At 48.1% G+C, this 26,224-nt stretch overlaps 1 protein-coding gene across 1 annotated transcript in view; it reads left to right on the top strand.

Annotated features, from left to right (window-relative positions):
• Positions 1–829: 829 nt before the first annotated feature.
• BBS12 (Bardet-Biedl syndrome 12) overlaps positions 830–26,224 on the top strand; it is a 386,191-nt gene continuing 360,796 nt past the window's right edge. Inside the window, exon 1 of the mRNA XM_069631139.1 lies at positions 830–1,602. The gene's annotated coding sequence lies outside the window, so the exon portion shown is untranslated. The remainder of the gene's footprint in view (positions 1,603–26,224) is intronic.

The following is a 26,224-nucleotide window of genomic DNA, read 5'->3' as shown; positions in this document are numbered from 1 at the left end:
CGACAACGAAACATGAATGTTCTGCTCTTGGGAGCGACTTTAATCTTGTGTGGAGAGATTCCATTCACTTTATTATTTGTATTTTGGCTGTGATTTCCCCCATCACAAATGATTTTTTCCTTATTTGTTGCAGTTAATGTTCAATCCCGCTTGTCTACAATTTGTTTGTGATAATGATCTTTTCCTTTTCCCTTCTCTCGAACGTTTCCGAAGAGAGTAATGGAAATGTTTGTTTGAAAAAAAAAACCTGCTAATAAAACACAATAACAACTATATGATAGATGTATCAGTTGGCAGATCAGAGGCGTTGCTAGGGGGGGGGGGCTAAGGGTGCTATAGCCCCTGGTCTTTTGGTGAGTGCATAAGTCCTTTCCTACATGCTATAGCAGCATCATACTGTGGGTATCTAACCACCATTCCTCCATTAGTGACTTTTGTTTTATTTATAATCAAAGTAGGAGGGGCTGCATAAGTCAATTTCAAGCCTATGAACTTTATGCCATCCATGGATTCTGGGAGCAACTTTATACACCTAAGAGTTTGAATGTGTCCATTGAATTTCCTAATGTTAGATTCTTTCCACATTATTCTGTACCCATTTCGCTTCAGTTCATGTCTACTCGGCAGTAATTGTCATGCGCCTTGCTCGTCTTCCTTACTGGCGCTTGTGGCAGAGGTGGCGGATGGTCCGACATTAACCTGTTCCTTTTGTTTTCCTTTCTGTTCCTGTTTCAACGGTCTAGTCTTTTGTTTACTCGTCTGATTCCTGCCTAAAACCCCACCTCTGCTTTCTTCTGGCGCGTTGCAACCCTTCGCTTCCGCTTCGGGTGCTGACGCTCTGCCGGCTTGTGCTTCTATTCTGCTCCTTTTTTGCTCGCGAGTCTCGCCACTCCTTTTTTCTCACGGGTCTCACCCCGCACCCTGCTCGCGGGTCTAATCCCGCTCCCTGCTTGCGGGTCTCATCCCGCTCCTCGCTCACGGGGAGCAACCCCCGCTTTGCCTGCTTGCGGGTCTCATCCCGCTCCTTCCTGTTTCTTCTTCCTTCTGGTTTCCTGGGGCCCTCCCCGGTCCCTACCCCTTCTTCTTCCTATTTGTTCCTCCTCCCTTCTTCTGAATTTGGGCTTCTCGCCGCTTGTTGTTTTCCTTGCCCGCGGCGGGGGGGTTTTCTTCTCTTGTGGCTCCGCCCCCTGGCTCTCTGTTTCTGTCCTTGATTAATATTCTTCTTTCCTTCCATTCTGCTCCTGTGCTTAGTGCTCCTCCCCTTCCACGGAATTCTTTCTCTGCTACAGTTCGGATTTAAGCTAGAGCCTCTTCTTGTGGATACCGGTCCTTCTGGGATAATACCACCAGACCATTCATCACTCTACCACAGAATTCTTCCAACTATACATCCACTCCAGCCTGGAACTGTGTCAAGAGAGGTTTTTTTTGAAGCACAAGCTTTTTTTCCTCCCTCCGGTCCTTCCGGAAGGGGGTCACCTGAATCCCTGTTCCACTAGGGAGACAGAGTGGCTTCCATACGGGATAGGCCATTCCTCTTCACCAAAAAAAAGACACAGAAGAAGAAGGGGCGCAGGAAGAAGTCATCCTCCGAAGAATCAGGTGAGGAGGAGTGGGGTTTGGAAAAGAGTGGTGCTGCTGAAACTGACAGTAATTCCGTTTTTTTTGTATTCATTGAGAATGGGACAATAAGAGATACGTGATCACAATAATCATTAAACGCAACAGTTAATTTGCCAAAATAATCAGACTTTCTGTTGTTAACATATAGGTGATCTATCAAGCTTTCTTAGTGGCAGACTTGCATGTGTAGTGGTTGGCTTTTCGAATGTGACATAGGGGTTTTATAGCATAGAACTCGTAGGTGTGCATGAATTCTTCCCAATTTCTATCACTCTTACAGAGATTATCATAACTGGTGAGGCTGATAATTGGGCCAGAATATGAGCGGGAGATATGAGTCATCAGTATACATATTTTCACAATCAGAATTGAAGTCACCCCTGATAATTATGTGTAGGATATATATATATATATATATATATATATATATATATATATATATATATATATATATATATATATATATATATATGGGGCAGCAATCAATGCAAGGAGTTTATTCTAACCCTAATCAAGAGCGCCACACCAATTGAGCATTGGCTTCGATTGTTAACTTACTCTGCCTTTGAAACATATAACACCGCAGTACCCATTTTGCAATAGGCAAGCCAAGAACCAGGCCGGTGTGCAGAAAGAATAGAATTCATTTTCTTTTACTTAATTGTCAATATCCATAAGTACACAATAATTAACCATCTGCACGCCACAACCTTTTCTTCTTGACAAAGCTTCACATTGGTAGCAAACAGGTTGAAACCACCATTTCATTTTTGGTAACAAAAATCAAATAATCTCTAAAACACAAAAACATGTGCAGTTTTCATTTCTGATCTCTAGTTCCCCCTTGGTCACATGCAAAAAAGAAACTCAGCTCTAGAGAATACTTTAGATAATCGGGTCACTCAAAATAATACCCCTAATGTAAAGATAACCAATGCTGCACCCTAGAACATGACATGACAATTTTACTTTATCATGAATTTTGTATGTGGTCTAACTTAAATAAAATGTAGTGCTTTTCTAGTGGGCAAAAGAATCGACATGTGCAGCGCTCTTTATTGCCGACCTCCTGTGCACTTTCCATCTCTAACAACATTCTAGCAGAACATACATTTAATAAAACACGCTTTTCAGCATATAATGAACATCTTTCCTTTGCCGCTAGATAGTTAGAGTGTTCCCCTTCAATTTGGAGTCCCTAGTTCCCTCGAGATTTAAATTTCCCCCAAATCACTCCAGTGTCCATTGACTATGGGCCTCATCAGGAGTTGGGCGGTAAATCGGCACAATTACCACCGGATGCAAATAGCATTGTCACCGGGTCATGGGACGGTATCATTGCCGCATCATGACCTGACTTGCACGCACCCCTACAAGAAAAATAGCGCTTTTAGCGCCTGCATAATTGCATCATCGCTGGAACAGAGAGCATTGCAGTGGCCATATTGAAAAACCCACTCCATTAAATTTCTCCACTTTCTGCAGCCATCCAGCACAGGGTTAGCTTGTGGTCCTGACAGGCGAGGCAGTGGGGCACTGTGATGAGCAGTATGGAGCCTGGCAGAGGATGACCAGTGGGCAGCAGCGCACAGCCACATGGATCAACATTGCCCAGAAGGTCACGGCAGTGTCCAGCGTACCCCGTGATGGTGAGGACTGCCGGAAATGGTGGAACGACTTGAGGGTGAGGGTGCAGGGACTGCTGTTCCAACACCGCTGGGAGTCCCTGGCGACAGGACGTGGCCCTGCCAAGCCACTGGTCCTCACTACATGGGCGGGAAAATGCAGTACAGTGCACGTCCTCGAGGGGATAAAGGGAGTTGGCTGTGCAGAGGCGGAAGCCAGTAGCCAATAGGTGAGTGAAACCCCCGTCCCAATGCATGCACAAATGAAAATCCAGAATAAGAAGCCCCAGTGGACAGGGACACAAGTCAGCAGACCCCAAAGGTGGGCATGCTGACAGGGCAGATTGATGGGCTGTCACATCAGCCACCCCGATAGCAGCCATGGGGCAGTGCACCAATGACACCCGTGAGCGTCACTGCAGCTGGAAGGGCAGGCAAGTGAACCAAACAAATGCCATACGCACCTCACCCTTATTGGCGAACCCTGTGCCAGCGTGATTGGTGTTCGAGAGCAACTATGACACTGTGAAGAAGTCACCCCAGAATGTAGCTGACCCAGTAGGCCTGCCCCATGAGGGCATGGCAGACAAGCCACAGGGAAGTACAAGTCCCACACACAGACATGTTCTCATCATGCCAATCACTGTGCACCACAGAACAGCCCTGCTGGCTGCGCAGCAGTGGCCCATAGAGCCATGATGGTGCCATGGAACAAGCAACCCCCAACCCCTCTATGTCCCCGCCACCCGAGAGGGGATGTGGGGCCATGAAGGACCACAGGAATGCATGTTAGACTAAATCCAACCCAGAATGGACACCCTGCCCTACACAGGCCAATGATCAACATGCCATGGGTAACATACCATTCGCTACAAGCAACCCCATGACGTTGGGCCCACATGCATCCTCCCATGGCCAAACATGACTATTTGGCCACATATCTGGGGTCACACTCTGTACCATTGTAATCATGTTATGCATGCCAATACACATGGCGGAACCATACCTGACGCAATGTCCTATGTCCCCTACAGGTGCGCATGCATCGCCAGAGGCCCCTGAGGATGAGGAATAGTCAGCCGGCCCATCAGGCAGTGGCCCTCAAGGTCTACCACCACCACTGCACAAAGGCCCACGAAATCATTGCCTATGCGCACGGACCGCTGTGCCACACCTGCAGCCAGCAAGTCCAAGCCTGCCGGTGGCACCACAGGCCCAGCTGCAAAACCAGTAGACACCAGGAGCAGTGCAGGCCAAGGTGCACCCACACCTGCAGCCATCTGCACAGACACGGATCCAACACCTGCTTCCAGTAACACTGAGGAGACACATGGGGACACCAGCACGGATTCCAACACCTGGCCAAGGTCCACACTCCCCAGGGAGGCCTCCGTGCCGCCAGTGCATAGCAACACCATAGGCAGATGTGGACACCCCATCCTATGGCTCCCCCACATAAAGCCCTGTCCCCGTGCATAGCCCCCCTCCCCGACCACGTAGTGCACCTGGCAACATAGTGCTGCAAAGGTGTGACGCCAAGGAGCAAATACAGCGCGATATGGAGGCCATCGGTCATACTCACTCTACCCACCTGCTATCCAGGAATGGTGTGCCGCCAATGACCTCTGCCTTAATGCCAGTAAGACTGAGATTCTACTCATCGGCACACCCACTCCCTCCTTCCCTGCAGCTCTCTGGCCGGCCTCTCTTGGCCCTCTTCCTGCTCCTACCTGCAAGGCAAAAAACCTCGGGGTCATCTTCGACTCCACACTCTCCTTCTCTCCTCATATATCTGACGTCTCTAAGAAGTCACACTACCAGCTGCACCTCCTCAGAGGTATTCTTCCCTTCCTCTCCTTCCCCCAGAAGCTCACTGTCTCCCGAGCCCTGGTTCTCTCAAAGCTGGACTACTGTAACAGCCTCTATCTTAATCTGCCTGCCTCCACTCTCCGCCCTCTGCAACTCATCCAGAACAGAACTGCGAGACTTGTCCTTGGCCTCAAGCCCAGGGACCGTATCTCTCCAGGACTGAAATCTCTACACTGGCTCCCAGTGGCTGCGAGGATAAAGTTCAAAACCCTCTGCATTGTCCACAAGGCCTTCTGGGGCCTGGGGCCTAAATACCTTCAACTCTCTCTTCCTAAATATCTTCCTTCCCGAGCCCTTCGCTCATCCGTCTCCAACTCCCTCAGGGTCAGCCACTTCTCGAAGCAACGAGCTGGTGGTAGATCTCTCTCCGCGGCAGGGGCCTCTCTCTGGAACAGCCTTCCTGCCTCCCTGAAATTTGAGGAGAACCATCTCCGGTTCCGGAAGCACCTCAAAACCTTCCTCTTTGCTTCTGCTTTCTCTCTCCCTCTCCCCTGCTAATTCTTCACTGAAACTGCACTGAATCTGCAACTGGGCCACTCTCACCGACCTCGGTCCTGGGCCCAGCCACTCTCCACTTGCACTGCCTCCCTGGCAACCCCTGCACTGCGGGACTGTCTCTGTATCCCTACAGCCCCCCCTTCCCAGCACTTGTCTGCACTTACCCTGCACTTGCCACCAGCTGGCCCTTTTTTTTTTTTTCTACTTACTTGTACTGCACTTCCCCCCTCCCCTTCCCCTTGCACTTCTCCCTTCCCCCTACCCCTGCACTTGCACAATGTGAATGACACCTGGCCTAGTAGGATCGTTGTCTGTCCTCCCCTTGTTTCCCCCCTCCCTGCCTAGTCGCGCCTTGAAACACTTGTGTATAGGTGCGTTACAAATGCCATATCATATCATATCATATCACCTGCCGGCCACAAAGGGACCATCCAGGGGGCCACCAGCAGGGTTGTGAGGCAAATGGTGCGCAACAGGGACGAGATGAGTGCCAACATGTCCGCCCTGATGCTGTATGCCCAACGTGTGCGTGAATTGTAGGAGGTTGTCCATGCCCTTGCAGAAGCCATCTGGCAGGTAAATGAACTGCAACGTCAGCAGAACCTTGTGGCCAGCTCCGTTCCATCAACCACCATGACACCCACAGAGGGGTCACAAGAGGGCATGCTGCGACGGCAATAGCAGAGCCTTCTGTGCCCAAAATCACCTGGGGCTGGAAGAGGGGTAAGAGGCCTGACTGTGAACAACACTGGGACACTGGACACCACGACTGGCCATGCTGGGGAGTTGGTGGTGGGAGGGGGGATAGTGTGCTGGGGAGTTGGTGGTGGGAGGGGGCAGAGGGGATAGTGTGCTAGGGAGTTGGTGGGAGGTGGGTGGGGGACAGTGTGACGGGGAGTTGGTGTTGGGAGGGGGAGGAGGAATAGTATGCTGGGGATTTGGTGGTGGGAGGGGGATAGTGTGCTGGGGAGTTGGCAGTGGGAGGGGGATAGTGTGCTGGGGAGTTGGTGGTGGGAGGGGGATAGCGTGCTGGGGAGTTGGTGGTGGGAGGGGGGACGGATGTTAGTTTGCTGGGGAGTTGGTGGTGGGAAGGGAATAGTGTGCTGGGTCGAGTTGGTGGTGGGAGGGGGTATAGTTGGGGCACATAGTATAAAACAGTTGAACTACATCAATGCGAGGACATTCTTCATTGTGTCATTTTGGAGTCTATCTACAGTAGTGACAGTCACACAGTGGTGCATGGCTTGTGCAAGTGAAATTACTTAAAAAAGAAATTGTCAGTCAGTGCCTGGCGAGGTAGTCTCCCATCCCTCACGTCATCACTGACATTGCCTGCTGTGGCCCCTGCCTCAGGCACTTTGTCATCATCTTCTGGGGATGGCATGTCCGCGCCAGGGGTGGGGGCACATCCCTCCTCATGCAGATGTTGTGTAGCATGGCACACACAAGCACTATTTTCCAACTTTCTCTGGAGCGTACTTAAGGGATCTGCCTGTACGATCTAGGCAGCGAAAACGTGCCTTCAGCAGTCCAAAGGTGCGCTCAATGCACACACGTGTCCTGCTGTGTGCGTTGTTGTAGGCAATGTCATGCAGTGTTCATGGATCACTCACAGGGGTCATTAGCTAAGTCAGCTGTGGGTATCTGGAGTCACGTGCATGGGGGAGGCACAGACATTTGACACTTTGATATGTGTGAGGGTGGACTTACACATCATCATGGCAATGGTCATCATGTGCATGTATATGGTGCGCATCCCATGGCATGTGCCCATACTATGTCTCTGCATGCTGTGTCACTAGTATCATGCATTGTATTGCATCACATGCATCCTGTTACGTCGCAGCAAATGTTTCATGATGTGCCTGTTGCTGACAGAGTACCTGGTGGCTGCCTTGTGGCTGGGTATTGCTCTCGTGCCTGTGGCTTGCTGGGCTACCTATTGGCATTCCCGGCGCTTCTGGGGGCAGTGGGTCAGCATTGCGGGGTGTGGATACATGGATGCGGCAATGGCAGTGCTGTATCCATGATACATTGTAGTACCTGTAGTCATGTGTGGGGAATGAATAGCTGCTGTATGTGGCCATCTGCATGTCCGTCCAGGTTTGTTCAACATGCGCATGCTCCCTGGCCTGTACCCTGTCACTGGTGTGGGAGCTGGCCGGGTACTATTTTTCTATTTACTTGTCATGCCATGCTTTGTGTCATCGTCCAAACTCCCCCACCCCCAATTTGGTCAGGTGCTTCACAGTGCATAGGTGCAGGCAGTTTTGCTCACCCACTATCCAGGTCTGTTGTCCCCTGTTCCTCGCCATGTATCCTGGCAGTGTGCTGTTCCGTAAGACCATGGAGTTGTGGGTGGAACCTGGGTAGAGGGCACAGCAGTGGGTGATGAGGTTGGGGTCGCAGGTCACCTGCACATTGAGGGAGTGGTAGTGCTTGCGATTTTGGTAGACTGCGCCGTGGACCTGCGGGCCACCAACGCCATATGGGTGCAGTTTAGGGCTACAATCACACTAGGCAATTGGGCTACGGCATAGAACTTTGCCTTCATGGCATCGACCTGAACTGGGGTGGTGGGCAGTGCGATGTGGTAATGCACATGCCGCAGAAGGGCATACATCACCTGGGCTAACACTGCAGAGAATGTGGGCTGTGCCACACCATGCATCATGGCCATGGAATGGAGGAATGTGCCTTTACCTAGGACTTGTAGTACTTACATTAGCTTAAGCACTGGGGGAACAGCTGTACGGATGTTAATCATGCTCCCTACGTCATCCTGGATTGTTGTTAGCAGCTCTGTGATGGTCTCCCTGTTCAGGCAGTACAGTGTCACCAACTGGGTGTCTTTGTGGGTCCAGGGTGAAGGACTGACCCTGGGGATGGGTGCACACCTTGCTTGTGCTCTCCTCCCCTCCATACTCTATTTCCAGAGGCAGAATGAGCAACTGCATGTCCCAGCTCAGAGTGGCTAATGGCAGCATGGTGTGGGAAAGAGTGTTTGGGGTAGGGGTGTGCCTTTTGTAGCTCTCTGGGATGTATTGGGATCACATGTGGTTTCATTTCAGGCACCTGTGTTAATTTACCTCCCGCTGGAGTTAATTGCACTGTGTTTCCGGCAGTATATGTGCTGTATATGTGCCGGTTTTTGTCAGCAATAGTGTCTGACATGGACTTGTGATGCGGCTGTGTTTGCGCCTCGTGTGGCTGGTTGTAATAGCACCAGATGTGTTTGCACTGGCTGTAATAGTGATGGCTGTAATTGCGCTGCCTGCTTTTTGCAGTCAGCGACATTTGTTCCGGCAAATGATCCAATGGAGCGGTAGCGGTATTGGCGGCACTATTACCGTTACTGCCGCTTTTAAGGGCTACCGCCCAACTCGTGATGAGGTCCTATGTGGAAATTAATTAAATTATGAATTAGTAAGGAAATACTAGGCATCAACTCCTGGATGCCCACCCCATTATCGTCTATATAGGGAAGACAATCATTCAAATAGAATCCCACCAATTGTTTGTTTTTTTGGACAATTTTACTCACTTTGAATCTCTCTGGGTTTGTGCACAGGTGCTGTCATCAGGGAGTCCGCTTCTTGGAAGCAATAGGGGCTGGGTAGACTGCCTTCTGGTGTGGCCTCAGTTAGAGAGGGCCCTCCAAACTCAATCCTGCTGTCTGCCTCCCCTGGTTTCTGTTATTGAGCAACTCCAGCCTCAGCCCTTCTCCAGATATCCAGCCCCCATTTCTACTGCTTCTCTCACGATTTTAGTTCTTCCCTTGTTCCTGGAAATTTTTGTTGGTTCCCCTCTTCCATTGTGCTTCCAGTTTTCAAATCTCCTAACCACACCCAAAAATTACTAAATTAAAATATACCAGCCCATTGGTCGATATTCCTGATTGGTCATAAATTGGTCTAATCGTGCCAATTGTAATGAACCGTTTCTGCTGTCGGCAGACGAATGCCTGCACGAATGACACATTTTTGTGCATTTGTAAGAACGGACTTCAGTTAACATCATGGCATTTTAAAGACAGGTATCTGATTCAATAAGCTACCATATTCCTGACCCTCTGATCCGTAACTTTTCTGGGAAGCTACAATCACATTTTAGCTCATAACTCTGGTTCCCAAGGTAGAATTGTGAGGGGATTATCAACAAATAGTGCTTTTCATGTGTTGTCCAAAGATGTATGAACCATCTCTGTATCTATTATGATTCCCCAGTTTATGAGCAAAATATGATTCCCATTTAGTCCTATGACACCCTTTGAATTACATTCATACTTTTTCACTTAATTAATAATCATTTTGTTTCTCAAAATCTCTATGTAGGCCTGGCCATCTGGCTTTTGTTGACCTAGTCTACAATAAAAAAAACTTGCATTCTTTCAAGGCTAATGACCTAAACATGTGCTTCCTAATCTCCTTAAGCAGAGTGATATAACTCTGCCCCCGGAATCATCTGACTTTCTCCTGTTACATCTCAACTGACAGTCAGCCCAGAACTCCACCACAAACTGAATTTAATTTTGAGTATTTTAGAAAGTTCAAAACTCCATGGGCTGCAGTTTTGTTTACTCAATGGTCATCATCCGACCCTCCACCCTGGCTGACCAAATGGAAAGTTGAAAGAGTGTTTGACCTTTGAATCTGATGGGGGAGGTTTTCCCTTGCTTAAGCACACGTTTTAAGTCAGCTCTGATGAACAGAAAGGGTGCTTTTTAACTTGCATTTTCTTTACACATGAGCCCGGAACCTCCAATGATATGCCCCCATGAACTGCACCAACTATGATTACATGCAATACATGCCAAATAAGAAAATAATGAAGAGACTTCCCTGTACTAACATCCCTAAAATAGATAGCGAGGGTCCCGACCCGCGCCTCTGCGCGAATAAGACTGATCAAGAACCTATTCTGACAAATGAAGACAGTTAGCGTTCGTTGTTATTTAACTGTTTGTTGTTAGTTTAATGCAAATGCAAGAAATGATACTACATTACATATGCCGTGAAATTACACTGAATGTTTTTCTTACAAATACCAATAAAAACATTTAAAAATAAAAAAATGAGCCCAGAACCAACATCTTGCATTTTGCTCCATCTTCCTTCTCGCTGCTGAATTTAATGCATTTTTTACAAGCTGGCAGTGCCACAAGTTTCATTAATGTGTGCCTTTGAATTTACTGCTGGCAATGAAGTTTCATTTTTTATGTGCTCATTGTTCCATAAAAACTGCAGAGTTCACAAACTTCTCTTTGCAACTCTCTTTTGCCAACACTGCACTCTAGTGTTTCAGTAATGTAGTGGGAAGTAAGCCGGTAGCCTTTTGGCTTTGTCATTCTGACACAGTGCACACTTAATATTTTTCTTTTTCTGACAACAAGATTTAGAGGTTTGGCAGTTGAGAGTTATATGATGGCCTTCTGGTCTGGCAGGCAACCATGCACTTTCCCTATTCCTGTACTTTTGGGCCTAACCTATCCAGATGCAGTTAATCTGTATGCTGGGGCTGAAAATACCCTACAAACATTCTCCCACTGTTTTCTTCTCACGTTGGAACTACTGGCAGAGGAGAGTGTCTTTTCCTTTCTTTTATTCCTCTCAATGGAGAACGGCCCGTTCTCTACTTGGCATCTGGGATTGGGTGATCTGGTCTCCATCTGTTTTCTGGGTTCACAGGGTATGGAAGGAACCTCCTTCCTGGATTTCCATCCCCTTTTTTTCTTTCTTTTCTATCCTTTCCAGGTTTCCGGGGTCCCCTGTGGAGTTCTCTTCTTCCAGTTCCCACGATGGAAGGAATTTGAATTAGTTTTGTTAAAGAGAGGATTAAAAAGAGTTGTTAAGAATGTAAGTTTACACATCATTTCCCTGGACAAACATTGAATGTAATTTGAGACACATTTACTCTTTTAACATTTACAATAAAAACATGTTTTCTTTTTCCATCAACATTTCAGATGAACATTTTATTCAATTACGGTGATATATTTTAGTTTTCATTTTTGGGTTTTGACTTTATCTTTAATTCCTTAGATGGATCCTCAGCTCTAACTTCCATGGGCTCCTCAATTGCTCTTAAAGCTGGTCTCAGATGACAGCTTTTTAACAAATTGATATGGACCCACTTCTCTTCCATCTGTTCTCCTTTATGGATGCAGGTCTTAAAGGCAACATGCAATATTTTATCCACAATCTTAAAACTGCTGCACCAAGATGGAAGGAATAACTGTTCCTTGGATTGATTCCTCTGAAAATTATAGAGACAGACCTTGTCACCTACCTCATACTCTTTTTTCATGGTATTCAAGTCATAGTCATCATCATTAACTTTATTCGGAAGACAAATCTGCATTAAAGTACAATTTTCACACTACAAAACATTAGTCATAGTATGATTTCATCCCTTCGGCCGACTTCTCTTAGTTGCGCTGGGCATAAGCAATAGCGTGCTGGAGGTGCTTTCTCAGGTTATCAATATACTCATAAGTGGTGGGCACGTTAATCAGTGTCTGCTCCTGAGTTCCACAGAGCAGATGCTGAAGTAAGACCATTTTTCAGCCGGTTATCAGTTCAAATGGAGACATTTTGGTCACAGAAGATGGTGCAGATCTAAGAGCCATCCGGACAAGCAGTAATCAAATGTTCTAATTGGGTGCAGAGTCAGCCACAAACCTCTTTAGTATGCTCACAATGGTCTTATTGTATCTCTCAACCCCTCTGCTCGAGGACGGTGGTAAACTATGTGGAGTTTTATTTGTACGCCTAGAATCTCCCACATATTGGTCATCACCTCACTAGTAAAAGGAATCCCTCTATCTGACTCAATCCTTTGCAGAAAGCCAAAACTGGAGAAGATGTGGTTGATTACTAGAGTGGCAGCTGTCTCCGTCTTACAATTTGGGGCAAGCATGTTATCGTCAACATGTACTTATTTCCTCCAGAGGAGCGAATCACTGGTACGATGAAATCAACTTGCAAATCTGACAAATGCAGTGTCATTCCCCTTTCCTGTAGGGGAGCTCGGTGTGTGGAAGAACATGGTTGGAATTTAGCACACACCAGAAATATGTGAGATATGTGTTGAAGTCCTGGCCCATATGCGACCAGCATGCAACTTCTTGTGAGATGCCTAATGTCTTGTATAAACCCCTACAACCAGCATCATGGGTGTTATTCAAAATCAAGCTCCAGAAGGAGGTATGTACCACCCTTTGGTCATATCCAGAAAGTGTTCTCCTTACCAACAAACCGTCTTGGATTCAAAACATCTTGGAAAACTCATCAACACCCAGAGATTCTCTTTTCCGGCATAATCTAGTTCCCTTAGAGGAAATTTCAGTGGGTCTTTAATATGTTGATAGAATTTTGGTTATATGCAATTTTCTCTCTGACAAAACATCTAAATACATTTATAAAGACACATTCATGACTTCAATAAAATTAACGACATACCTGTTACATTGCCTATATTATCTACATGCAGATGTATATATCTACTGTTTCTATAGTCTGTGACTGCCATCTTGTGGACCTTTTAAGAATTACAATCCTGGTTGTGTGTCTTTTTCCTTTTACCATGTTACTTTCTGCCTACTTCTGCATTGCTAATACCCTTTACGGGTCCACTTATACCTGTATTTCGTGTCCAATTATGCATGTCTTTCCTCTTTTTTTCGTCAACCCCTTTATACTTTTTTTTAGCTGACGTCTATTTGGTTTTTTCCCCACTTAAACCGAACCTCTAATATTATATTATTGGTAATATTTTGATATTTTTCCATCCTGGTACTGTTTTAAACCCTCTTCAATTTTGTATTTTTTAATTTTTACCCCTTTATTATTGTGTCTTTATTTATTCCTGCAATGTAATCAATGGTTACCAGAATCCTCCAATAAAAGGATCCTCTTTTAGTGCAGTAATCAAATCTGCATCCGCGACATCCACGGCATCCTTACCTCACTGAGCAGCTGAGAGTTCACTGTTGGCACACGTTTGTGACCTCGTTACAGCTGTAACTTGAATTTCTCCCAGCAGGGATTCAGTATCTATGAAGCCCCCCTGTAGAGCTCACGTTTTAGCCAGCTGCTCAGTCAGTTTGTTCACAGTCTTATCCAGCCCCTCTATTTTGGAACAACCTCTTATCTTTTTCTAAACTTTTTCCAATAAATGGTCATCTAATTAGAGGTCACCAGATCATCAATGGACTGGAGCAATTCTTTTGTGTTTTATGGGTTTATTGTTAGCACAAACCATGCCTCCATTCTTCCAATTGATCAGCTGTTCCACAAACCCATTGCTGACATCATCAGAGTCAGTGATTATCACCAATTCATTCAGTTGGTGGTGTACTGCAGTGAGGATGGCTTGATGTATGGCCATCAACTCCACCACCTGACTACCGGGGGGGTCCGATTTTGTAACCAACAGAGGGTTCATTAACCCAGGTATTCCCAATGCCAGTCATAGTTCTTTTTCCCTGTTATTGACAACATGGTAGGAGCACCAATCCACATAAACTATGGGTATCCCCTGGCAAGTATGTTCTTCATATACCTTGTATGGGAAAGCTAGGTATGCCTCTATATTGTCTTTTGCTACTGAAATGTCATCCTCCAGACAGTTTTCTTGAGCACAATCATGTAAGTCTGCAAACATTTGTGCTAATGGACTCTTCTTGTTTTGGTCATACCTGACCTCCACAGGAAAGCCTGACATGGACGAATCCAGGAAGTCATTCAGGAATTAGATATATTCCCATTCTGTCACTTTGTAAATACTGCAAGGGATGGTGAGGAGTCTCTACAATGTTGTGCACCCCCTGGATAAATGGGCTGGGGTTTTCAATGCCCATACTGTTGCCAGGAGTGCCTTTTTACAATCTTTGAATTTCTCCTCCACAGAATGGAACATTTTGCGGATGTAAGAGATAACTTTGTTGACCCTGTATCTGAGAAAATCAGCTTATTCTTAATGGGGTAAGCCAAACAAGGAGCTTGAAAAAGGCTTCTTTTCAGTTGTTTAACTTCCTCGGATTGTTCCAGACCCCACTCCCACTTGACTCCGGCCTTTGATAAATGGACGTCGAGTGACCTCTGCATAGTCTTCAATTAACTTTTGACTGTAATTAGTGAGTCCAAGAAGGCTTCTCAATTCTCGCAGAGTGGTAAGGTCTTTCAATTTCAATAATGCTTCCTCAGGGGTAATTCTGTGCCCTAAAAAGTTCACCCGAGTCTGACACATTGTGCTTTCTGGAAGGACAGTTTTGCTCCAGCTTTCCGGGCCAGAACATTTTGAATGTCTGCAATATGTTCTTCCACATTTGGACTCTTGATCAATACATCATCTACATAGGACAGGTTTCCCCTTTCGCCCAAGTTAGACATGGCCTTGTGAAGGAATATATCCAAAGGGTGTTTGGGTCGACGTATGTTGCTGCCCCCAAAGGTAAAGGCAAGTTTGTACTATTCTTCCCTACTCACGGGTACCATCCAGTAACTGTTGGTCAAATCAATTGATGAGTACATTTTGGACCCCTGAATCTGGCCAGCCCTTGATCGATGTAGGGAAGTGGTCATCTTGACATTTGGACCCGTTTGTTCAACTCCCTTAGATTTGCTGATAGTCTCCATTGTCCATTGTGTTTCCGTATCCTCAGTACTGGTTTGTTAAAGGTACAGTTGATCTGACAAATTATCCCACAGGATTCCAAGTTCTTGATAATCTCTGTGAGTGACTCCATGGACGCGAGAGGCAACCAGTATTGTTTGACGAATACTGGAGCCATCTCTGGGTCCGTGGGTATTGTGGTTGAATGAATCATCGATGTATGTCCATATCAGAACAATCCACTGAAACGATATCCTGGAAGTCCAGGAATACCTGTTTCAGCTGCTGTCATTGTTCCTCAGTCTAACACACATTGGCTAGATTGATCCGTTCCTTAACTATCTTCCAGTTGTGTGAAGAGATCTCTTTTAATGGTGTTTCCCTCAACATGAGGTTCTGTGGCTTCGAGGTAGGGGTTGTTGACTCTAAATACCACTTCATCCTCCTGATGTCACAGGTCCTCTTCCAGCCCATAAGACCTGCTCTCTAGCCTTGATTCTAACCTTCCTTCTGTCCTTATTCTTCTCAATCTTTCTTCTGCTTTTGATACAGTCAACCATGCCATCCTGTCCAATTGCCTGCATGATAACCTGGGTATCACTGATCAGGCCCTGTACTGGCTGACCTCCTTTCTCACTGTCCAACCCTCTCAGATCCAACTGGGTTCTTTCCTCTCTTCTATCTCTCGCTCTAATTGTGGTGTTCCTCAGGGGTAGACCTTTCTCACAGGCTTTTCAACTACTAGCTGGCACCTCTTGCCCAACGCATCGCTGGTTTCTGCTCCAACTTTCAGTGTTATGCGGATGACACCCAGCTCTCTTTCAGGCTCCCCTCAGCTGCTTCTTCTCCTTCTCTCATACCAGACTGTCTGGCCGCAATTCAGGAATGGTGTGCCACCAATGATCCCTGCCTTAATGCCAGTAAGACTGAGATCCTCCTCATTAGAACACCAGCTCCCCCCTTCCCTCCCTCTCTCTCTCTCTCTGGCCGCCCACTCTTGGGCTTCTTCCTGCACCTAACTGTGAGGCTAAGAACCTTGGGGTCATCTTCGACTCCACCCTCTCCATCTCTACTCACATCTCAAACTATCAGCTGCACCTCCTAAGAGGTATTCTTCCTTTCTTCCCTTTCCCACAGAAGCTCACTGTCTACAGAGTTCTAGTCCTCTCTAATCTGGACTACTGCAATAGCCTCTTTCTAAATCGTCCTGCCTCTACTCTCCGACCTCTGCAACTTATCCAGAACAGGACTGCAAGACTTGTCCTTGGCCTCACACCCAGGGATCGTATCTCTCTAGCTCTGGAATCTCTTCACTGGCTCCTTGTGGCAGCAAGGATCAAGTTCAAGACCCTTTGCATCGTCCACAAAGCTTTCTGGGCCCTGGGACCTCACTACCTCCAACTCTCTCTTCCTAAACATCTCCCTTTTCAAGCTCTCTGCTCATCCACCTCCAACTCTCTGAGGGTCGTCACTTTCACAAGCAGAGAGTTGGGGGCAGATCTCTCTCTTCGGTGGGGCCTCCCGCTGGAACAGCCTCCCTGCCTCTCTCAAACTTGAGCAGAACCACCTCCGTTTCCGGAAGCAACTCAAGACCTTTCTTTTCGCTTCCGCTTTCTTTCTTCCTCTTCCCTGCTGATGTCCCGACTGCTCCACACACTGGTCACCTGGCTACCTTCTGAACTTGGACCCAGACTCCTGCATATCCATTTGCCCTTCACACTGCCTCCTGGCTCCCTACTTGTGGTCTGTATCTGCAACCCTTCAGACCCCTCGCTCTGCACTTATAAGCCGCCTGCTGGCTGCACTTGAGTTACCTGCACTTCTCCCCCACTCAGCACTTCTCCCCTCCCTCTTCCGTGCACTTGCGTGATCTGAATGACACAAGGCCTAGTAATATTGTTGTTTTGTCCTCCTTCTGTTTCTCCCTCCTTGTCTTGTCGTACCTGGAAACACTTGTGTACAGTCGCGTTATAAATGCCACATCATATCATAGGACGCGTACACCAAGAAATTCCCTGCATGATGGGTAAAAATCTTTCCTGGAGGAATATTGTCGAGGATGTCATCACAATTGATAGGAAGTGGTCCTATAATTTCATTCCATAAATCAACAGAATAGTGTTGAGCAACAACCGCCATTCCAATAGAGGTGCACGTGCCTACAGTGATACTTTGAGGGTCGCTGTTATCGACCAAATGGTGTCCTGTTCTAAATCCACTAGAGGTGTTGGATGTAAATACAAACCTTGCTGTTGGAGGTGACAGTTCAAATTGATTTAAGGGTCCTTATGCTCGAGATGTTGCCCTCACCTAATTTTAATGGGAATTCTGAATTGTCGCACTTGTCCTGGCATGGTAACCTCTTCTCACACTTGGACTTCAACCAAGGTTGTCAAAGGCCATGGTATTACCCCCAGTCGTGACCATACTTTGCTGTTAATCAAATCTAGACTAATTGCAAATCGATGGAGAATGTCACTACCCAAATAAAATTCAGTAGGGACATCTCAAACGACCAAACAGTTGTGTTCTATATTTTTGTTGCCAATGGAGATTTTTAGCATTGACTCGCTGGCGAGCACTGACTCCTCCCCCCCATTTATCTGAATGGGGAAGAACAAGTGCTCACCCTTTTACTGGATATTGGTAAGACTTCGAGCTGGTTCTTCGTTCTCTTTCATGGGACTCTGTGTTTCTTCTAAATTTGGATTTGTATAATATTTCAAAGTGTTCCCTTCCAGTGTGGAGTACCACTTGTAGCTGGAAAGAAGGTTGATCTTCACTAGTTCGGAGAAATTCCCATCGCCAGTTTGTTCTCCAACAGAAATAATTGTGATTTCTGGGACTTGGTTGTTCTAGAAGTGAAATTCCAATTGGTTATTATTGGACAAGGCTAAAATTCTACCAGCCCCACATTTTGAGTTGCTACCTACTTTGAGTGATTATGTTAGGGTTAGACCGAATTGTAACCATCTACAATTTCATGAGCAATTAGCTCATATGGATAAGGGGTATGTCACTTCTAAAATTAATCCTTATAATAAAATGACAAACAAGTTTAGATGGTACGATAAAGAGTGTAGAATTGCAAAAACAGGCCTCTTGCTGGCTCTTAAAAATCCTGTGGGTAGAATATGGGATGAGATCAAATATAAGCGTTTGGAGTTTAAGTCATTATTAGCTAGAAAATAAAAGAAAAGCATCAACAGCCTTGAAAATAGCAATCCAAACAAATAATCAGAAATATTTTTGGAGGTTGATTATGCAGGGAAATACGTTAAAGTAACTGCCTATTTTTTATAGCTTCCCAAGATTGGTTTACCCATTTTAGTACTTTGTTCCTTATGGGCGTGACTACTGTCAATCGGAGCAGTGACCAGACTAATGCAGTGTGTGATCACCCACATTTACCTGGGGTGGGTAACCTGGTCTATGAGTCCTTGATTTTTATTAACAAAGATATAGAGCTGACATCAAAATTGCAGAAATCAAATAAGTCGCCATGTCTGGATTATTTGCCAATCGAACTATTTAAGCAAGAGCCACTAATGTAGGTGCCTATCTTGACTACGTTTTTTAATTGAGCCTTATGAATAGGATCCATAGAAGTTGGCAGGGCGCTATTATTCTTACAGTGTATAAAAAAGGGGATCAAATTGATACTGGAAGTTATAGGCAGGGACGTCATTTGGGGTTTCCAGGGGTCGCAACTGCGACCCCTGACGCCTCCCTTGCTACCCCTGTGGTCTTCCTTGCTACCCCGTAAAAAAATAAGAAAATGTTAGCTCCTGGGCTGTGGCGAGTGCCATGTGGCTATTTGTTTCTGGAGTGGCTGGCTTTCTTGCTCAGGCCTCTTAAAAAAACATGGGGTTCCAAAACTGTAACACTTTGAGCAGTGACCCTAAATAAGAAAGAATAGAAATAACAATGTGTCTTTCTGGAATGCTATACAATAATTGCTAGACTCTTTAAAGGTTTGTTTCAGGCACAGTTCAGCGGGTGATTCACTGATTCAGTCTGTTCTTAAACACCTCAACTCAGCCTTTCATCCTTCTGAGGACGCTAAATGAGTACCAACACAGGTTGGGTGATATTGTATGTTTGTTTTATATAAAGCGCTTAAGCATAAGTACTATATAATAACACATCATTATCATTTGGCCTTGGACGTCTGCTTTCATTCACAGTAATTTGTAATATGGGCCTATATTAACGGTACATATGGTGGTTCAGTCTTGTATGAAATGCATATCACATATAGCGTAACCATATTTTTTGTAGTGTACTTAGGAACAATGCTATGTGATGCCAATTCCTGTTTTGTCAAGGGGTGAAACGTCGTGTTCTATCACTTCCCGTGATGTCACTTCGGGGTGGGATCAAATAACATCACTTCCTGTGATGTCATGGGTCGTGTGATGTCCCTTCCGCTACCCCTGGCATTTTGGTGAAATGACGTCCCTGGTTATAGGCCAATATCTCTTTTGGACTCCCTCTCTAGACTATATGCCAAAGTTTTAACTGTTAGGGTAGAGTCTTGGTGTGAGGCCAATTGTATTTTATCTCCTGCGCAGGCTTGGTTTAGAAAAACAACTTTAGCAATTGATCAATGTTTTAGACTTATCCTGCTGGTTGATAAATATGTTAAGCTTAAGGGGATGCATTTATATGTTGCTTAAATCGATCTGCAAACAGCTTCTGATTCTGTCTCAAGGTTCCAACTTTGGGCCATGTTAGAATCTATGGGGGTTCCTTCCACGCTGATTGGTGCAATGTCCCTACTGTATGCAGATCATTTTGCTATGGCTTGTTGGGGACCAGCTGGGGAGTGTAATTCAGAATTTCCAATCCAAAAAGGGGTGAGACAGGGGTGTGTGATGTCTCCCCTTTTGTTTTCCTTATTTATAAATGACATTGCAGTTGCTATAAATAATCTGGAGGCTGATGCTCCGGTTCTGGGTGTGGGGGGAGAAAATGAGGTTTTCTCCTTTATGCAGTGGATGCTGTTCTGATTTCGAAGACCATCAAGTCTCCAAAAACAACTAACCCCATTCCGACCAGATGCGGGAAAAAGATCTAAACATTTATATTTTGAAATCTGAAACAATTATTTTTCCTATGAAGAAAGATCGTAAAGGTAAATCTGGTTCCTTTTTTATAGGAGGTCTTAAACTGGAGCAGGTGGGGGGTTGTGTTTACCTTGGTTTACAGGTGCAGCACAGAAGCATGGGTAAGTCAACACTGTGATCTGAAAGAGAAATTATTTCAATTGACGTCGGAACCTGTGATGATTTTCAATAGAACGGAAGAGTATTCCAGAGAGTGGAAGCTGCAACAGTAATGGCACACCCCACAATTCTAGTGTGCTGAAACCTGGGCACCTGGATAGATAAGTGGTCGCGGAGTGGAGGGATGAAGCAGGAACATAAGGGGGAAATGTGTCCCAGAGCAGCCAATGCAAATCCCATAGGATGACAGAAATGTGAGCATGGTAAGAGGCACCAGAAGCCTCTCTGGCAGCAGAATTCTAGAGGACCGGAAGCCCGTGAAGTAGATATACTGGTTATGCAAGATAGAGAGGATTGCAGTAATGAAATCGGTCAATAGTTTAGTTAGCAGGAGAAGCGGGTCCAGTGAGGGGTTTTTAAGCAGAGGAATCACCAGGGCGTGTTGAAGCAGTGGTGGGATACAGAGCGAGGAAACAGATTGATTGACTTCAGATGTTAGAAATGGAGTCAGCCCGGTAGCCACAGATTTAAGAATGGAGATTGGAATAGGGTCGAGAGGTGACACAGACTTAAGATGGTTAACAGTCAGAATAATGTCAGTAGTAAGGGTCGAGAGGTGACACAGACTTAAGATGGTTAACAGTCAGAATAATGTCAGTAGTAGTAAAAAACAGGGAAGTCAGACCCGACTGAGGAGTGCTGCACACATTCTGGAGTATGTTGGATTGGCAGCAATATTGTGACGAATAAGCGCAATTTTGTCAATATAAAAAGAGAACAGTGAATTGCAAAGTGCCTGAGAAGGGGAAGTCGAACTGGGCAGGGGCGAACAAGATGACAAGGACTACACCACTTTAAAAAGCTCTCTAGATTGATTGAGTGCCATAACTATACTGTTGGTGTAAAAGTCAGACTTAGCAGCTAAGATGGCCTTATGATAAAGAAGGGTGACAGCCTCAAGACTTGGCAAGTGGACAATACTTCTGGTGCCATTTCGTTTCCACCTGACGGCAGAGAAGACGAAGATCGGCCAATTGAGGGTGAACCAGGGCCTAGAGGGATGAACTCGAGGTTTTTAAGCTTCAAAGGAGCACATCGATTGGCAGCATCCAAAAAGGTCTGAGACAAAAAAAATCTGAATCAACACTGGTGTCAGAGAAAATGTTGTCTTCCATGGTTCATATTTATTAAAAATATGGCAACTAAACTGAATTTAGCTCTCCTGCAGAGTAATCCTGCCCAATTGGGGGATGATTATAATCTATTTTGAGGCAAGCATATTATACGTGGTACTTTGATGAATTATGTTTTCCGGTTGCAGGGAAAAATATTGTTAAACAATGTTTGGAATTTAAAAGTGTTTTTTCCTTGGAATTGTATTTGGATATTCCATGTAAAAAGATGGAGATGACTAATGATCAGGTTTAGACTATGACTGTCTGGATAAGTGTAAATATTGTCTCACAAGGGTGAAAGATGTGAGAAATGTTATGTGTATATGCCCCCTACATAACAACCAAAGGAGACGCATTTTAAGACTGTTATTCATTGCGTGGAAAATTAGATCTATTAATGAGGCTGACACGTGGATGAAAACAACCGTGGAAGAAAAATGCCTAGTTGATATTATGAAGTATTTAGGGGCTGCCTGGACTTTACGGTTAAACATTTTAAATCTGTCAACATGATTTTAATCTGGTTTCAATTTTTGTATTTCTTTCAGGTGATATATGGAATGTGATATGTTTTATGTTTGTTACATTTTATGGCATGTGTTGAAATATGATTAATTGTATTACTACTACTACAGCTCCTTGCCATTGAAGGTGAACTCTCTCACTGCTTCACAACTAGCACTGTAATGATGACGAGCGAGAAACATACTTACAGGGTAATTCATAGAATTTCGCACAAAAGTGGCGCATGCGGCTGGCGCACAGTGTCTCTGTGCGATACACTGCGCCAGCCGCGTGCGATAAAATCCATTTCATCGCACATCGTATTAATGGATTCCAGCCTCCAAAACCAGCCGTGGCGCAGAGTGGCGCAGCGACCCTGCAGCAGCGCCAGTTACGCCCCCAAGAACGCTCTAGCGCAAGGAAAACCCTTCAAAATTCCCAATTCATCGCAAAGGGCTGCGCTAAGCCTGGGCCAGTTTACAGGGCTGCCAAACAGCAAACGCCAAGCGGGGAACGTGTATTTCAGTGGTTCGCGAGAAGTATCACACGCGATTGTCCTGGGTACGTGTACATCAGGGGTGCGCGTGAAGTAACACACGCAATTCCATCAGGGCACGTGTACATCAGGGGTGCGCGTGAAGTAACACACGCAATTCCATCAGGGCACGTGTATTCCAGGGGTGCGCGGGAAGTATCACACACGATTCCATCAGGGTACGTGTATTTCAGGGGTGCGCGGGAAGTATCACACACGATTCCATCAGGGTACGTGTATTCCAGGGGTGCGCGGGAACTATCACACACGATTCCATCAGGGCACGTGTATTCCAGGGGTGCGCGGGAAGTATCACACGCAAAATCAGCAGGGTACGTGTATTTCAGGGGTGCGCGGGAAGTATCACAGGCGATTCCATCAGGGTACGTGTATTCCAGGGGTGCGCGGGAAGTATCACATGCGATTCCATCAGGGCACGTGTATTCCAAGGGTGCGCGGGAACTATCACACGCGATTCCATCAGGGCACGTGTATTCCAAGGGTGCGCGGGAACTATCACACGCAATTCCATCAGGGGACGTGTATCTCAGGGGTGCGTGGGAAGTATCACACGCGACTCCATCAGGGTACGTGTATTCCAGGGGTGCGCGGGAAGTATCACACGCGATTCCATCAGGGCAAGTGTATTTCAAGGGTGCGCGGGGAGCACTACACGTAAATTGGCCGTGTGGGTCCTCCCAGGTGTTCCCTCTACACCCTCCACGGCCCCTGCAGCCAGCCCACACCACAGGGGACCACCCTGCACCCCTGCCCATGTCCCGCAGGCAGCCCATCCACCATGGCCATGCCCCCCAGCCAAGCCACATGTCACCTTGCACTACTGATCAACAATGAATGTCTCCCAGCACCCTCACCCCCCAGCACTGTGGGGCACCTGCCAGCAGGCCCCCACACATGTCCAACTCATGTCCCCCTGCACCCCTACCCCCCAGCACTGTGGGACACCCTCCACCAGGCCCACACTCATGTCTCCCTGCACCCCCACCCCCCTGCATCCAGGGGCACCCTCCACCAGGCCCCCACTCATGTCTCCCAGCACCCCCACCCCCCTGCATCCAGGGGCACCCTCCACCAGGCCCCCACTCATGTCTCCCAGCACCCCCACCCCTCAGCATCCAGGGGCACCCTCCACCAGGCCCCCACTCATGCCTCCCTGCACCCCCACCCCCCACCACTCAGGGGCACCCTACACCAGGCCCCCACTCATGTCCAACTCATGTCTCCCTGCACCCCCACCCCCCTGCATCCAGGGGCACCCTCCACCAGGCCCCCACTCATGTCCCCCTGCACCCCCACCCCCCTGCATCCAGGGGCACCCTCCACCAGGCCCCCACTCATGTCTCCCAGCACCCCCACCCCCCTGCATCCAGGGGCACCCTCCACCAGGCCCCCACTCATGTCTCCCAGCACCCCCACCCCCCAGCATTCAGGGGCACCCTCCACCAGGCCCCCACTCCTTCCTACCACCCCCCACCACCCCCCCAGCAGTGCAATTCGCCTGTGTACGTGTATATCAGGGTTGCGCGTGTAGTCTGACACGCGATATCAGCAGGGTACATGTATTACGGGGTTCGCGGGAAGTTCCACACGCGATTGCCCTGGGTACGTGTATTTCGGGGTGCGTGGGAAGTTCCACATGCGATTTCAGCAGGGTACGTGTATTCCAAGGTGTGCGGGAAGTTCCACACGTGATTTCAGCAGGGTACGTGTATTCCAAGGTGCGCGGGAAGTTCCACACGCGATTTCAGCAGGGTACGTGTATTCCAAGGTGCGCGGGAAGTTCCACACGCGATTTCAGCATGGTACGTGTATTCCAAGGTGCAAGTGAAATTCCACACGCGAATCCAGCAGCCTACGTGGATTCCGGGGGTGCCGGCCAGTCCTACACATGAATCGGCCGTGTGGGTCCTCCCAGCTGTTCAACCGACACCCTCCACGGCCCCTGCAGGTGGCCCACACCACAGGGGACTACCCTGCACATGTCCCGCAGGCAGCCCATCCACCTTGCCCCACAGCCAACCCACATGTCACCTTGCACTACTTCCCACCAACGCATGTCTCCCAGCACCCCCGCCCCCCAGCACTGTGGGGCACCTGCCAGCAGGCCCCCACACATGTCCAACTCATGTCCCCCTGCATCCCAACCCCCCAGCACTGTGGGGCACCCTCCACCAGACCCCCACTCATGTCCCCCTGCACCCCCACCCCCCTGCATCCAGCGGCACCCTCCACCAGGCCCCCACTCATGTCTCCCTGCACCCCCATCCCCCAGCACTGTGGGGCACCCTCCACCAGGCCCCCACTCATGTCCCCGTGCACCCCCACCCCCTGCATCCAGGGGCACCCTCCACCAGGCCCCCACTCATGTCTCCCTGCACCCCACCCCCCTGCATCCAGGGGCACCCTCCACCAGGCCCCCACTCATGTCTCCCAGCACCCCCACCCCCAGCATCCAGGGGCACCCTCCACCAGGCCCCCACTCATGTCTCCCTGCACCCCCATCCCCCACCAGTCAGGGGCACCCTCCACCAGGCCCCCACTCATGTCTCCCTGCACCCCCACCCACCCAGCACTGTGGGGCACCCTCCAACAGGCCCCCACTCATGTCCCCCTGCACCCCCACCCCCTGCATCCAGGGGCACCCTCCACCAGGCCCCCACTCATGTCTCCCAGCACCCCCACCCCCTGCATCCAGGGGCACCCTCCACCAGGCCCCCACTCATGTCCAACTCATGTCTCCTTGCACCCCCGCCCCCCAGCATCCAGGGGCACCCTCCACCAGACCCCCACTCATGTCCCCCTGCACCCCCACCCCCCAGCACTGTGGGGCACCCTCCACCAGGCCCCCACTCATGTCCAACTCATGTCCCCCTGCACCCCCACCCCCCAGCACTGTGGGGCACCCTCCACCAGGCCCACACTCATATCTCCCAGCACCCCCACCCCCAGCATCCAGGGGCACCCTCCACCAGGCCCCCACTCATTTCTTCCTGCACCCCCACCCCCCAGCATCCAGGGGCACCCTCCACCAGGCCCCCACTCATGTCTCCCAGCACCCCCACCCCCCTGCATCCAGGGGCACCCTCCACCAGGCCCCCACTCATGTCCCCCTGCACCCCCACCCCCCAGCACTATGGGGCACCCTCCGCCAGGCCCACAATCATGTCTCCCAGCACCCCCAGCACTGTGGGGCACCCTCCACCAGGCCGCCACTCATGTCCCCCTGCACCCCCACCCCCCTGCATCCAGGGGCCCCTCCACCAGGCCCCCACTCATGTCTCCCTGCACCCCCACACCCCAGCATCCAGGGGCACCGTCCACCAGGCCCCCACACATGTCCCCCAGCCAACATGTCATCACAATCTAGATCCCTGGCCCTTATGGTCAGCCTCCAAATGCCAAACACCCATCCGAGTATTGCATCCACCCACTTAGAAATGGCAATAACATGATAGAACCCCAATTGCAAGTTTGGAAATGAACACATGCCCCTCACATACACACAATGGGTGTCAGTGAATGTCAAAACCC

This window comes from Ambystoma mexicanum, chromosome 6q (genome assembly GCF_040938575.1).
Source record: "Ambystoma mexicanum isolate Mex_15411 chromosome 6q, UKY_AmexF1_1, whole genome shotgun sequence".
NCBI classification, from domain to species: domain Eukaryota; kingdom Metazoa; phylum Chordata; class Amphibia; order Caudata; family Ambystomatidae; genus Ambystoma; species Ambystoma mexicanum.
Note: the sequence above shows the minus strand (reverse complement) of the source record. Positions and strands in the feature narration are given on the sequence as shown.